Genomic DNA, 14839 nt, shown 5'->3' on the forward strand with positions numbered 1-14839 from the left:
ATAAGTAGCTCCGCCGCGGTGGTCTAGTGGCTAAGGTACTCGGCTGCTGACCCGCAGGTCGCGGGTTCGAATCCCGGCTGCGGCGGCTGCATTTCCGATGGAGGCGGAACTGTCGTAGGCCCGTGTACTCAGATTTGGGTGCACGTTAAAGAACCCCAGGTGGTCAAAATTTCCGGAGCCCTCCACTACGGCGTCTCTCATAATCAAATGGTGGTTTTCGGACGTTAAGCCCCACATATCAATCAGACATACATAAGTAATTCTGAGGTCCGTAGCGTTTATCACGCTGCGCTGACCATGCGACGCTTGCACGAAAAGGCAAGTGTTTCACACGGCGGTGGCACCTACCCGTCGCCTTGCGTTCTGCACCTTATCAGCTCAAAGACGGGCGCGCACGCCGCAGGCTTCGTTTTCCAGGATAACTGCCAGATAGCGCTGGTGTCTCACGTGCGACGTGACTTGATGCGCTCGTTCGCCTTTGCTGCACGCTCGAGGCACTGTAACGCAGCGCCTCCAGAATACCATTCACCAATTTTCTTGCGCCGAACATGAAATAAACGTTTTGTTCGCTCTCTCCAGACGCGAGACTATCGTCTTTCGACGACATTTGCAGTGTAACATGCCGATACGGCGCCAATTTTCATTAGAGCAACTTAGGGCCGGGGCACCTGGGGGGGCTTTCATACACAAGCTCTCGCGTTCCTTTGTACTCTTTTTGGGTGTCACTGTAGCGAAAAACAAACAAACAAAAAATGAAGGCAAAGCACACGGGAAGATCGTTACACGTTTCTCGTGGAGAGTGCATGGGACTGTCGAAATTGAGCTCTGTTCTGTTTTGTCGGGCTGCTTAGCGTCGCCACTCTGTATTTATTGTTGGCTCAAATGTTGTTGCACCGTGCGCCTCCTTTCGAGTGGGTTTTATATAATTCAGTCTGCCTCCACGGGGAGGCCTTACCGGCGACTAACACGAGAACGATGGTATCGATCTATTTTCGTCGCAAATTTTCGCCGCTGCTTTTCATGCTCTGTCTGGACCCTTAAAGTTCTTGTTCTTGTTTTCAAGTGACATGCTCTTCTAATACGACGTATTATATAATTATTATTATGATTATTAATAATAATATTATTATTATTAATATTATTATTATTGCTGGAACTCTTAGTTCATGAAGCTTAGTTCAAATTTAGACCACCTGGGGTTCTTTAACGTGCGCCCAAATCTGAGCACTCGGGCCTACAACATTTCCGCCGCCATCGGTAATGCAGCCGCCGCAGCCGGGATTCGATCCCGCGACCTGCGGGTCAGCAGCCGAGTACCTTAGCCACTAGACCACCACAGCGGGGCCCGGCTGATCTTCTATGCAGTGGTTTGCGCTAGCATAGTAGAAGTTTTAAAAAAAAAATGGCAGTGGCTTAGCTCAGCTATGCCAGGATATACGTAGCGTTAGCAAAGGTTCAGCTGATTATTCTTAGCTTTGCAGAGTGTCTAGGATTCGCTTGATTATCATGCTTACTGCTGCTGCAATGACACACGTATATTTATTTTGCCGGGCAACTACTTCGGGATCCGATGAGTTAAGCTTCTCCGCTCTATACTGCACCGTTGAGCAGCATTTGCACTCTCCTTCTCCGTGGCTATACCACAGTGGCAAACGCCAGTCAGAGGCGCTATCAAGCGGCTCCAGCGCAGTGTCAGATGGCGACTGCACAGGGAAGGCGCGCGCGTCGGCGTCCATATGTCTACCAAGGCTATGACGGCACTCCTCTGGAAAGCGCACACCGGCCGCGGTGAGTCGCGCGCGGCCGCGGCCGAGTGCGAGGGAGGTGCCGGCTCCGGTGCGTTACACCACTGATCGCCTGCGCAGCGCATCGAATTGCGCGCACACCGGCGGCGAGCCGCGTGCGGCGGCGGCGGAGTATCATTGCGCATGCGCAGACCAGTGCCACGCAAAATTTGGCTCAGCGATGCCAGTGTAGCTAACGCTACAAAAAAAAAATGTGCAGCTAGGTCAACCTGACTGACACAGGTCGCAGTTGAGATGAAAAAGGGTGGAGGTTAACATACGCGTAAGGAAAATGGAGTCAGAACAGGAGAGGTGTTTTAGATGCGGAAGCATCTTATACTCGCGCCTTGTAGTGCGCCGTCCGCACCGCTTCTCGAACATTCGACAGCTGACGCGCGCGCATGCACCGTCGCGCCGTCGCCCACCATCTGTGCCGCGCGCGCTTCTCCTTCGAGAACATTCGACAGCTGACAGCGCATGCGCCGTCGCGCCTACGCCATCTGTGCCGCGCGCGCGCTTCTCCTTCGAGAACATTCAACAGCTGACAGTGCATGCGCCGTCGCGCTGTATATATACTCAAGGTCGGCGCTCGCTCGCTCAGTTGCCGCTCGTCGGTTGGTTTGTACGGCGCGTCGACGTCCAAGGTCGCGGTGAAATGAATTCCAACGAATCCACAAACACAATGATCGACGTCCCTTCGACCAGCGCCGCCCTTTCGCATACGTGTGTACGTGTTCACTCATTTAACACCCCCTCCTACAACCACGTTAACCAATTTAGCCATCGACCCAAGTAAGTCGCAATTTAACACCCCATTTCACAACCACGTTAACCAATTTAGCCATCGACCCAAGTAAGTCGCACTTTAACACCCCGTTAACCAATTATATGCTCCGCATCCTCCTCAGTGTTGCCCCGAGGAAAGCTGCGGGCAATTTTTTTTGTTTCTAGTTTTTTTTTCTGTAGGTAACTTAGAAAGGAGTCAACTACTGTCGGCACAGAACGAAGAATTGGTTGTGCAAAGCTCAGTGTAAGTAATCGTGATGGCTGCAGGTAAAGTCCGTCGATGCAACCTAGCAAGACTACGCATCGGCGAGGTCGTGAAGGCGACTTCGTCACGACACGATTCGGTACAGTCGCCAAGGCAGGATACGAGGGTTCCACGCTCCCTGTGTGATAGGACTCGTGCTCTTCAAACGCTCTTTTTCGCGAACTCGGTGACGCTGAAATTTCGTCCGCTTGGGGTCGTGCTTTTTCTCTCTCTCTGTCTTCCTCTCTATTAATTTCTTTTTCTTTAATATTCGTCGACCATTCGTAGTTCCTTCGCATATCCGCCCCTTGTCAAGACACTCGGAGGTCAAGAAAGCGTAAAAAAAAAAGGGGGACTTGGCGGGAGTGGCGTCTGCTATCCGTATAAGCCGTCGTCAGCCGCAGCCAAAGCTGAAACTCGAGCTGAGTGCCAAGTTTTTCAAAGGCTGAAAGGGCACGTAGGGTGAAGAAACCATCAAACATCGAAATGGCCCAATAAGAAAAAAGAAAGAAAGGAAGGAAGATAGAAGAAAATGCTTTCGTCGTTCCAAGTCATCAGCTCCTACTTGGCGGCAGGAACACCTAATGTGGCGTATAATGTTATCGCTCACCTTAACTGAATCATTGTTTCTCGTTGCAGTTTATCATTAGCGTTATCTTGATTGTTTCGTATCTCTTTATTTGCTTCCTTCGTAGCCGCCAGAGGGGTTGTTGTACCGCATCGTTTTCGTTTTTTTATCCCGTTATTTGGTCGGCATATCAATTCTACGCACTTAAATTGTAGTCGCCGCCCTCTAGACTCTTGTGCCCCGTTATCTTTCCTTCCGCGGACGAAGAAACTTTCGGGAGGGAGAGTTTTTCATTGGTTCTTCTTAGTTTTTCATTTGTCGCACCATCGGACGTATCTTTTTTTTTCGTCTTTCAAGCTTTTCTTACGTCTGTTTTTGTTGATGGTTTGGTTTTTCTTCTTTAATTATTTATTCCACGGCATGTACAGTTTGGGTGACAGTCATCGACTGGACGTATCTGGTCTTTTGCATGTCAATTTTGCTCTGTTATATATATATATATATATATATATATATGCGATCGGTAGGTCTACCCTTAGCGACCTGACGCAACACACCGTGGTGTATCGGTCATGGCAACGATGGTACCTTACTTTAAAAATATGTTTTAACAATTAAAATATAGCTGCTCTTTCTTTTTTCATTTTTTTCTTTCCTTTTGCTTTCGAACTACTCTCATTGCAGGAAAAACGAAGAACCTTGATCCTGTATCAGTGAAGCTGTTGCCGCCTGACAATGTACCGAACAAGCAAAGACCGAAATCTTCCGTCTAAACACAACGGAGAAGTGAATTAATACCGCCATTAATTTCGTTTCTGAGGTCTGCCGAGTTCCTTGTTGTTCTTTCAGCTGGTTGGCAATCTGTCTCCTTTACTATGTACATGTGTACCGTTCGGCCCCCCACCCAACCGGTTCTGACAGTACCTGATACTATAAGGTTTGTTTAAATTTACTTGAAAGGTCTCTGGCGCAACATCGCTTAGCAACCTTGTGAATCATGGGTACAACACAAATTTGCCTAGTCTTCATGCTTGCGGGCTTTGAGCGCACTTGTGGTTCCGTTTATCTTTGTGTTTTGGTTTTGTCTCTATTAAAATAAAAGAAGGGACCATTTGCTGATTGTCGTTTTATGACAAATCGACTCCAATCCAAGCCATGGGAAGCCAAATGGATCCGAAAGTATGAAGGTTACACACACACACACACAAATATATATATATATATATATATATATATATATATATATATATATATATATATATATATATTATTTATTTTGTGTCCTACCTCGATTAAATATATGGGCGTCACATTTGAGCGTCATATTTGGGCGTCATATTCTTGGAGTGTAACCTACCAGACATACATACCTTTAGAAAAACTACAGAGCAGGGTACCGAAAATAATTAGTTATCGAAAAAGCAGCACTAATGTACATCGTGAAAATATTCAAACACATCATGTGGTATCGGTAAATGCTTTATGTCATCGCAAAAAATCAATTTCAGTTAACAACATTATGTGCACCAACTTTCCCGTTCCCCGTGATGTGTTTTCCTTTCCAACACGCAGTAGGAGACACGCTCTAAAAGGCAATTGGAACTTACTTAAGTGTTATAATTATACGGCAAAAAGGTAATTGAATTCAGAGGAACTAATATATAGAATATTTTACCCCTAGAGGTTAAAACCACACAGAACTTTAAGTAGTTTCGTAAACACATTGTAATTTTACTTCTTACCAGAATATCTAACAAACCTATATTGACTACTTAGGTGTACATTAGGAAAAAAAGTGATTGATATGTGGGGTTTCACGTCCCAAAACCACCATATGATTATGAAAGACGCCGTAGTGGAGGGCTCATTAGGAAAAAAAAAAACTCTTTATGAAGAACATAGTGTGTTTTAATTATGTTGCTATTGAATGACGTTGCGTTAAAACTGTGCCACAAACAATGTTTTATTTTTAACACTGGACCGGGAACTAGCCTTTCCTGGCTATCGGTTCAGATAATTGTATATATGTATATTTAAAAAAAAATATGACCACTTAAAGAAATTATGACGGTACTTAATAGCGCAAAAAACACAAGACACACAGCAAACGAGAAGCAGACAACGCGAGCGCTCTAAGAACACAATAGCATAAAATAATCAAACCAATAGTGGCAAGATGATTAGCATAACGACAAAATAGTAAGATAACCAGAGAGCCCATTTAAACAGTTTAATTAACAAAAAATAAGCGGTCAACAAAATAGTATAAAAATGACGCAGCCTTAAAGCGACTGTTAGATGTTTCGCTAAGTGCGTTTTGTGGTAGCAGAAAGAAAAAAAAAACCTCACGCGAAACTCGTTATATTTAATAGCAACTTCATTTCTAATGCCTCTGCCACATCACGTATTGAAAAACGGTACAACACACCTTTTCGTGAGGTACATGGGACAGTGAATGCTTCATGAACTAAGAGTTCCAGCAATAATAATAATATTAATAATAATAATATTATTAATAATAATAATAATAATTATATAATACGTCGTATTAGAAGAGCATGTCACTTGAAAACAAGAACAAGAACTTTAAGGGTCCAGACAGAGCATGAAAAGCAGCGGCGAAAATTTGCGACGAAAATAGATCGATACCATCGTTCTCGTGTTAGTCGCCGGTAAGGCCTCCCCGTGGAGGCAGACTGAATTATATAAAACCCACTCGAAAGGAGGCGCACGGTGCAACAACATTTGAGCCAACAATAAATACAGAGTGGCGACGCTAAGCAGCCCGACAAAACAGAACAGAGCTCAATTTCGACAGTCCCATGCACTCTCCACGAGAAACGTGTAACGATCTTCCCGTGTGCTTTGCCGAAGCAACAAACTATCGCATTTCGTTTTCAATCTAAATAGAATAGCACGGAGAGAGAACAGGAAAGTCGAAAGGGGAATACTTATTATTATTTTTTTCTATCCACATCAAAGGCGAACAAATATAATCGCTTCGCCGACGCGCCCTTAGGAATTGCGTAGATCAAAGAAAAAGGTTGGAACTGTTTCAGCCAGAGGGCAATACTACGGTCTGCTCAAAAGGCGATTCGGCAGAAAGAGACAGAGAGAGAGTGAAGGAAAGGTTATAAGGCCGCGCGATGACAAATCAGAAAATCGAACCGACTTTGTAGCGGAATTCTCCCGACGCAGGAGCGGAAATAACAAGGAAACTCCAGGGCTCGCCAAGACGATTTCAAAGGAGCGCTGCAGCGGCTGCTGAACGACACTGAATGAATTAAAAATGAATTTCTGGCGTAATTACAATTCACGCATTATGTACACGCACGTACACCCCTCCCCTCTCCCACCCCCTTCATGTTGTTGCGTCGCTCATGATCGCTCCGAAATAATACCAATGAGGGAGAAACAAGCAGGCGTGCCGCGTTCGCGTGACCGGCTTCGCGACTTCGGATTCGGCTCGGCTCCGAACGGCCGGTGTAGTCCCGCTGGGGACGACGAAAAAGCGACTGCGGGAAAGCGCTCTTTACAGCAAAGGAAACAGGTGTGTAAGCAATGCACTTATTGTGCGTACGACACCGCATCATTATGTACGCATTTCTGTTTTTCGCGTGCCCAAACCTGTCGTCTGGCCTGGTCAAAAGCTCACTGACGCTATACAGGGCGCGCTCTTAGCGCAGCGCCCAGATCGATAATTGTTTTCCGAGAACGACGAACCAGGACGAGTACGTCGCTAACGACCGCGCGAAGAGGACAAAAATAAGAAGAAGGTCAGAGTGTTAATCGATAGTTATTCCGAGTGAGCCCGGACACAGGTGGCTTCTGCCAACGACGGCCGCTGTACAAGCTGTAACGGGAGCGACAGACGAGAACCGCCGTACGAAGCAGACGACGCGACCATAACAGGAGCAGACGACGGGGCAAGAGGTCGTCTGCTGGCGACGGTGTCGCCTCTACACGGCACCCGATGATAGCCGCTTAATCGCAGCAGTTTGGAAACTTTGAAATCCCCCTGAAGCGTCGAAGAAGTTCCCGCTGAATAGAATAATAATGCACGAGGCCCATGAACTTGAGCGCAACGCGGGAATGAGATAGACGCGGCGGCTGTTGGTGTTGCAGGCATGCGCGATGTGTGATTTTAAAGTCTCAAAGCCTCCTACACGTGGTAGAATTTCGAAACAAGCTTGCAAGGGTTTCAGAGTAGGAATATCGACCTCGGTTACATTTTCACTTCGTCATCACAAGAAATAAAAACTGAACTATACGCCCACTGCAGGGCAAAGGCCTCTCTCGTGTTCCGCTAATCAATCTGCGGTCCACAAAACCTAAATCTAAACACAGATAATCAGTCATATTTTAAAAAATGAATGACAAAAAATGAAACACACTAACTGAGCATCGCATCACACCGTATACTAAACATTTGTCTTGGTGCAGCGGGCGTCTCCCTCTCGACTCTGTACAGAAAGAGAACTGCAAATGACGAATGGGTATACGCAAATGCACGCGCTGCATTACGGGCGCGTAGTGGGTATTTCGTAGTGGGTATTTCGCGTAGTGGGTATTTCGCAGTACGTCAAGTGAATTCATCGAACTATGCCTTGACTTTAATTTCACCCAGCTTGTCTCAGAGCCCACTCGCGATACTAATATTTTAGATCTTATTCTGACAACAGAGCCACATACCATAGGTAGAATTGTGCAATTAGAGGGCTTTAGCGATCACAACCTTCTACAGTTTTCAATTAATATTCCACTAAAATTTCCGGGTATTCAGCGCAAGGTAATCAGGGATTACAGCAAGGCAAATTACGATCTAATGAAATCTGAACTTGATGTCTTCCTACACAATACATTTCTTCCCTCATTCACCAACAGGTCTGTTCAGTATAACTGGAATTCCTTTAGAAACATTATAGCGCTCCTCATAGATAAATATGTTCCACTAATAACAATCTCTAACGACAAATCCAACCCATGGTTTAGTAAATCGCTTAGATCGCTCAGAAATAAACAGAAAAGGTTACATGCTTCAGCTAAAAGGTTATCATTTTCTAACTCATGGTCTATGTATAAAGACTGTTTAAAATCTTACTGTCTTGCGATTAGCGAAGCGAAAAAGAAATATTTTTCCGCGGACCTGTCTTCACTTTTACTGACTAACCCTAAAAAGATTTGGCGTGCCATTTCGCCTGACCGTGGCAGTGACATTGTTACATTACATAACGCCGATAATGTTCCTGTCTCTGCATCTGAGTGTGCTTCAACCTTCAATTCGTTTTTTTGCTCGGTTTTTACTAATGAAAACTTTCCTTCGGTTCCCTGTGTCCCCGATCGTGAGTACTGCTTCATGCCTCCTATCATTGTTTCTGTTGAAGGCATATCTAAACTTATACACGGTCTAAAGCTGTCTACATCGTGTGGTGTTGACAATATTAATTCCAAGGTACTTAAAAACACATCCGCTTCCTCCAGTCAAATTTTATGCCACATTTTTCAACAGTCTTTATCTTCTGGTCAACTTCCCACTGACTGGAAGATAGCAAAGGTTATTCCGATATTCAAGGATGGTAACAAACACACACCCGGTTACTACCGCCCCATTTCGCTAACATGCATCTGTTGCAAGCTGCTTGAACACATCATCACCTCTCATATATACAGCCATCTTGAGTCAAATAACTTCTTTCTAAATCAGCATGGTTTTCGGAAAGCGTTATCTTGTGATGCTCAGCTATTAGAATTTACGTCTGATTTACATAACGGCATGAATAGTAATAAAACTGTTGACTGCATCTTTTTAGACTATGCGAAAGCATTTGACAGAGTTGCCCATTGTCGCCTAATAGCTAAGCTGTCTGCACTTAAACTCGACTCATCAACATTATCTTGGCTTAGAAATTTTTTGTCAAATCGACAGCAGTTTACATTTGTCAATAACTTCAGCTCGTCTACTTCATTTGTTTCATCAGGTGTGCCCCAGGGCAGTGTATTAGGCCCTCTTCTTTTTCTGATTTATATTAATGATTTGCCTTGTAACATTTCTTCCTCAATTCGTCTTTTCGCGGATGACTGCGTAGTGTACAGAACTATTAACTCTGAAGAAGACCACGTACATTTACAAAAGGACCTCGACTTAATAAATCGGTGGTGTGACCGTTGGCAAATGACGCTTAAGACATCTAAGTGCTGCGTACTTTCTTTCACCCGTAAGAAATGGGTTTTTAACTTTTCTTACTCTATCTGTTCAGCTGTAATTCCCCGTTCATCTACATACAAATACCTTGGTGTCCATCTTTGTACTAATCTTGCCTGGTGTACTCACATCGACAAGATATGCGCGAAAGCAAACAGAACTCTGGGATTCTTGCGCCGGAATCTGCATCATTCCCCATCTACCATTCGGCAGCAGGCCTACCAAACGTTTGTACGTCCTCAGCTGGAATAAGCTTCATCGATCTGGTCTCCGCATCAACAATACCTAATAGACAAAGTGGAATCCATCCAAAATCGTGCAGCCCGCTTCATCACTTCAATGTATAACCGCCACTCCAGCATCACCCAAATCAAACGCGATATTGCCCTTACTAAATTGGATTCCCGCCGCTCTGTCACCCGTCTATGCCTCCTCCATAAGTACTACTACAACTCGTGGACCAGCCGTCTATCGCTTGACATTCCTTCGCGTACATCTAGTCGACTTCATAATCATCTCAGTTTCAGACGCATCTTCGGCAACACACAGTCATTCAATAATTCTGCATTGTCACGCGCCATCGCAGTTTGGAATAGACTTCCGGATGAAATTGTTTCTTTGAGAGATCCGGCCAAATTTCGTGAGCTACTGCAAATTTATATGTTCTCTTGATTTTGTATAACGATGCTTTATTTTTTTCATTTTGTTTTTTGCTGCATTTGCTTATAGTGTTTGTTCTTCTCCCTTCCATTGTGCAATTTTCTTTGTTTTCTTCGATATATTTCTTTTTATGCTTTATGTTATTGTGATTTTTCTGTAACCCCCCCCTACTCAATGCTCTTCTGGGGCCTGTAGGGTAACATGAATAAATAAATAAACTGTAAGGCACCCCTCGATTACTCTGAGCGGGAAGCAAACCGCGAATCTGAACGATGCAGGCTTGCACTTTTGATAGTATTCATCTTTTTCTATTTCAGGTTTCAGAAATACAAACTATGTTGTGAGTACAGAGCACGTGTTGCCCTATCCCCGTGTTACAAACCAACTAGCCCATAAGTATGTTCTCTTGTGCCCTGAGGGAGTTCACAATGAGAACCATGTCTGACGGCACGGTCGGGTGTCCACCGAGAACGGACTCGTTACAGGCGAATGGAAAGGTGATACGAACGCGGTAACTATCATCACGCTGCACGTTTACAGGCAGAACTGTGCGCATGGTTTCCAAATGAGGGGTGGCGCGAGCTTATCGCAGCACCCCCCCCCCCCCTCTGTAAGCTACTGTATTGGACACACTCTGCACCCTTCCCCTGACGCACGCCTATGCCGAGATGCCAAGCCTAAGCGTCTCCTCCAAATCTCCCTCCTTCCTTTTTCTTTACCGCGTTTGCTTGCATAACGCATTCTTACGTAATGCCGGCCAGAAATCTCAGCCGAAATGTACCGTTACGTAACGAAATTCCGAGGAAAACAATACTCAATTAAGCCACCGTCTCCTTACGCAACAACACGCAGCCTCCGAAGGGTTTAGCGGAGAGTGAGGAAAAAAAGAAACAAAGATGGGGCTCCATCCCGGTCTTTGTTTGAACGTAATGTGTCAGTAACGAACTCAGGAAGACGGCCCGCACAGCAACGACGTCCGTGAATACCAGCCGTGAGATGGGAAACAGGATAATGCAATTACGGAAAGCAACTGCGCTAGTGCACCAATTTGCGGAGGGAAAGCGTTTCTAAATAGAAAGAAGACATGTTACACGCCCATGCAGGGGTGCACCTAACTGGGCTGGTTAATGCGCGACTAAGAAGTAAAAAGCTGCGCTGGACACGGGACAGGATCCCGTGTCCCTCAGCTGACGTCGATCTTTCACTGTCCCGTTTCCAGCGCTATTTTGCTCCCGTCTTAAGTTACACGCCTAAACTGGCTATGCGCTCCCCTATTCTTGAGTATCATTCTCGAAAAGCATCACATTCTTAGATACCAGTCCCTTAATGCATCACATTCTTCAGTACCCGCCTCTTGAGACATGATATTCTTCAGTATCAGTCTATTGAAGCATTAAATTCTTCGGTACCAATCTCTTGAAGCATCACATTCTTCCCTATCAGTCTCTTGAGGCATCACATTCAGTGCAGGAAATGTGATGTAGTGGTCCTTACTCGTTTGAAGATGATATTGAAAAAAAAAATTACACGGTTTAAGGACATGGAGAACACGTTTGTGCTGTGCACGACACGCCAGCAGAGATTCGAGGATAAGAGACGACGTGGAAATCGCCATCTTTACCGACGAGACATTCCTTGTGTCACAAGAACTGACCCGCATCGCGCCAAATGTCACAAGGGCGCCCCGCAGAGCGAGACTAGCGGCGAGAACCCATGGAGCTTAACGAGACCGTGCACGGCGTCCGACAGAGCCACAACGACGCATTCGAAGCAAGCAAGAGGGCTGATATAATGCTGACGCAACCACGCTAGGGACAAAAACCACGCGTCCAGCGAGTGGCTGCTTGCATTTTTCGTGCGTAGACAAAAAAAAAAGTATCTTACAAAGGTCAATGAACGAATCTCGGAGAGGGCCTAAGCATGTAGGGAATGAGTGTTTGAGCTCCACTAACGTGGAAGCTGGGAAGGGGCGAATCAGAAAACGCCACTTAAGCTAAAGTGTTTCTTCTCCTTTAGTCCTAGATGTCCGGTTCTTTACGGCATATAGAGAAGGCAGTTGAAGCTCCACTAACATCGTCGGCTATTTGTTGACATAACCGTTGCCTTCTACATATCTAGTGGACAAGTGGCGACTTGTGGCACTTACCATACTTTTCAGGCGCATACACGTTTTTATTATGGACCGTGACTGCATGACAAACTATGACGACATTAGACGCCGACAAGCCGAGACCTTAGGGCGCTTGTGACCTTAAAAAAGATTTTAAAAAATAAACCATGCGAAGCAGCAGCGGAGCGCACGGCGGGGACCCGGTTGAAACGGGCGTCGACGCGGGTGCTGGAAGAACGGTCTGAAGCGAAATTCGGTGTAGCGTTTACTCGAGTAAACGTTTATTTGAAACGCATAGACACGGGAGGCGGGTTCGGTTTAGTGTGTGCTTCATCGCAGATAAACGAGCCGAAAGAGTGTTTCTCCTCGACGTGCGGTCGAGCGTTGCGGGCCGTGGAGAGGGGGAAGCGAGAGAGAACTGTGTTGCGAGCGGGCGGAGGAGCCGGGACAAAAGCACCCCATGCAGTTCATTAACACGGGGCGGCTGCGCGTGTTGCGGCGAACAGGTTGTTGCTGGTGAGGGAGAGAGTGACATCAGCGCGCACCGGCAACGGAACCACGCGAGGGGAGCGTGACGTCAACGCGAAGCTTCGGCATGACCTACTTGGCACCGCTCCCAGAACTGCGGCGAGGGAAACGCGTAACGACGCGTTCACGCACGTTCATCTACGGCGTTACACGCACGAGTCAGAGATGCATAAAATGCAAAAAAAAAAAATGTGGAGAGCAAGTGGCATATTGGACGCCAGAGGCGCCGATCGACGAGAAGCATCGGCGCAAAAGGAGTCCTCGTCACTCCGACCTATCGGGCTTAATTCAATTAACCGGGGGCTCTGCAAGAACACCGCTTATACACGCAAAGCTGGCCGATAACACCACACGGGGAACCCGGCGGTTTTCCGAGAAGCCGAGCCTATAGCTCTGACGTTCCATGCATCCTGCAGCGGCGTTCTTCGTAAAGAAGACCGCACGATCATATTAGGATAGCAAGAGAAAAATGTCGACTTGAATCAACGACAAAGTGGAATCCTGCGTTATGTGTTTTAGAACGACATTGTGTTAAAAATATACTGTCATTTAATCGATCAGCATATATCTTAATTGAGGGAAAAGAAAATTGAGATGACAGTACGGTTGAAGATTTCGTGCCACAGTCCGTGCGCATGAATGTCAGCGTGACGTCACTGAATATAGAAAAAAGGCAGAAGCTCAGGGTAAGACGGAAGCTTGAAATGCTTGAGGCCTGTGCGCTTAGATTTAGATGCACGTTAAAGAACCCCAGGTGGTCGAAATTTCCGTAGCCCTCCACTACAGCGTCTCGCATAATCATATCGTGGTTTGGGGACATTAAAATCCAACAATTTTTATACAGATGGAAGCTTCAAGAGGTGCGAGAAACTTATGAAGTCACTGATTTCAATGCCTTCCGCCCCCTTCTCTTTTTTTCGCGTTTCGCTGTTTAATAGATTTTGACCAACAGTAAATCCTATTATTGTTGGACTTGTTCAACAGTTGCGGTGGACTTGTCAAAATGCCGTCTTAAGCGACACACTCTGTTCTGAGGATTTTAGGGGCAACGCACCTTATAGCCGAGCCTTGTCCGTCAAAGGAAAATTCATAAATGTGACACCCCCACCCCCAAAGAAAAAAGTAAAAAAAAAACAAAGGAGTTAACAATAGACTTATATCAATCCTAATTATGGGTGAACAATACAATAAAACACCTAGAAGCAGAAACCTTTATAGCGGTCGGCGACATCAACATGCGCTCGCTTAAAGGTTACGTATTTCTGTCCACGGCATTCCTGGGTAGATATACGAACTGTCAATCGCATGTGACGCATAGGCGTAATACTTGTGGCACATACCCGCCACTGGGAATTAAAAAAAAAAAAGGTTTACAGCAGACGGCCATCATACTCGTAATACTTTTGGCACATATACGCGATTAGGAATAATAAAAAAGATTTACAACAGACGACCATCAATCATAATTGTGACTGCGCAATATAAAACACCTTCAAACACAAACCCTTCATACTAGTCGGCGACTTCAACGTAGATATTTTGGACCTAAGGACGTCGCTTTGTCGTCGACTTATTTTTTTTTTTTTGCATTATACGGGGAACGTATGGCTATTCACCGATTCGACACCCAGAGCTTCGCCCACTGGTCAAAGTTCACTTCGTCAAGATGCTTGGATGTTTTTTTTATTTCTCGAATCACAATGAATTATAATTTTTTTTGTACTTCACTGTTGCATAACGCGAGAAATAAAAAAAAGACTGCTGATGTTGGTGACGTCACACATGCCGCCAGCAACGACTGACCAATGCGAGTGCAAGCGCTGTCCTGCGCGTTCCTTTTTGTCCCTACATTTTGGTGCGCTTCAAACAAATTCTCAATACAGAGTAGCATTCCAGACTTTTTCGCCTTTTCCACCACTCCACGAATCACTGGCGATCATGGAAAAGTTGCCCACCA

General features: G+C 45.6%; 1 protein-coding gene across 16 annotated transcripts in view; it reads right to left on the minus strand.

The window, feature by feature from the left end:
* LOC119179960 (RNA-binding Fox protein 1) overlaps positions 1-14839 on the minus strand; it is a 405655-nt gene that overhangs the window by 90559 nt on the left and 300257 nt on the right. The window lies entirely within an intron of this gene.

This window comes from Rhipicephalus microplus, chromosome 7 (genome assembly GCF_043290135.1).
Source record: "Rhipicephalus microplus isolate Deutch F79 chromosome 7, USDA_Rmic, whole genome shotgun sequence".
Taxonomy (NCBI): domain Eukaryota; kingdom Metazoa; phylum Arthropoda; class Arachnida; order Ixodida; family Ixodidae; genus Rhipicephalus; species Rhipicephalus microplus.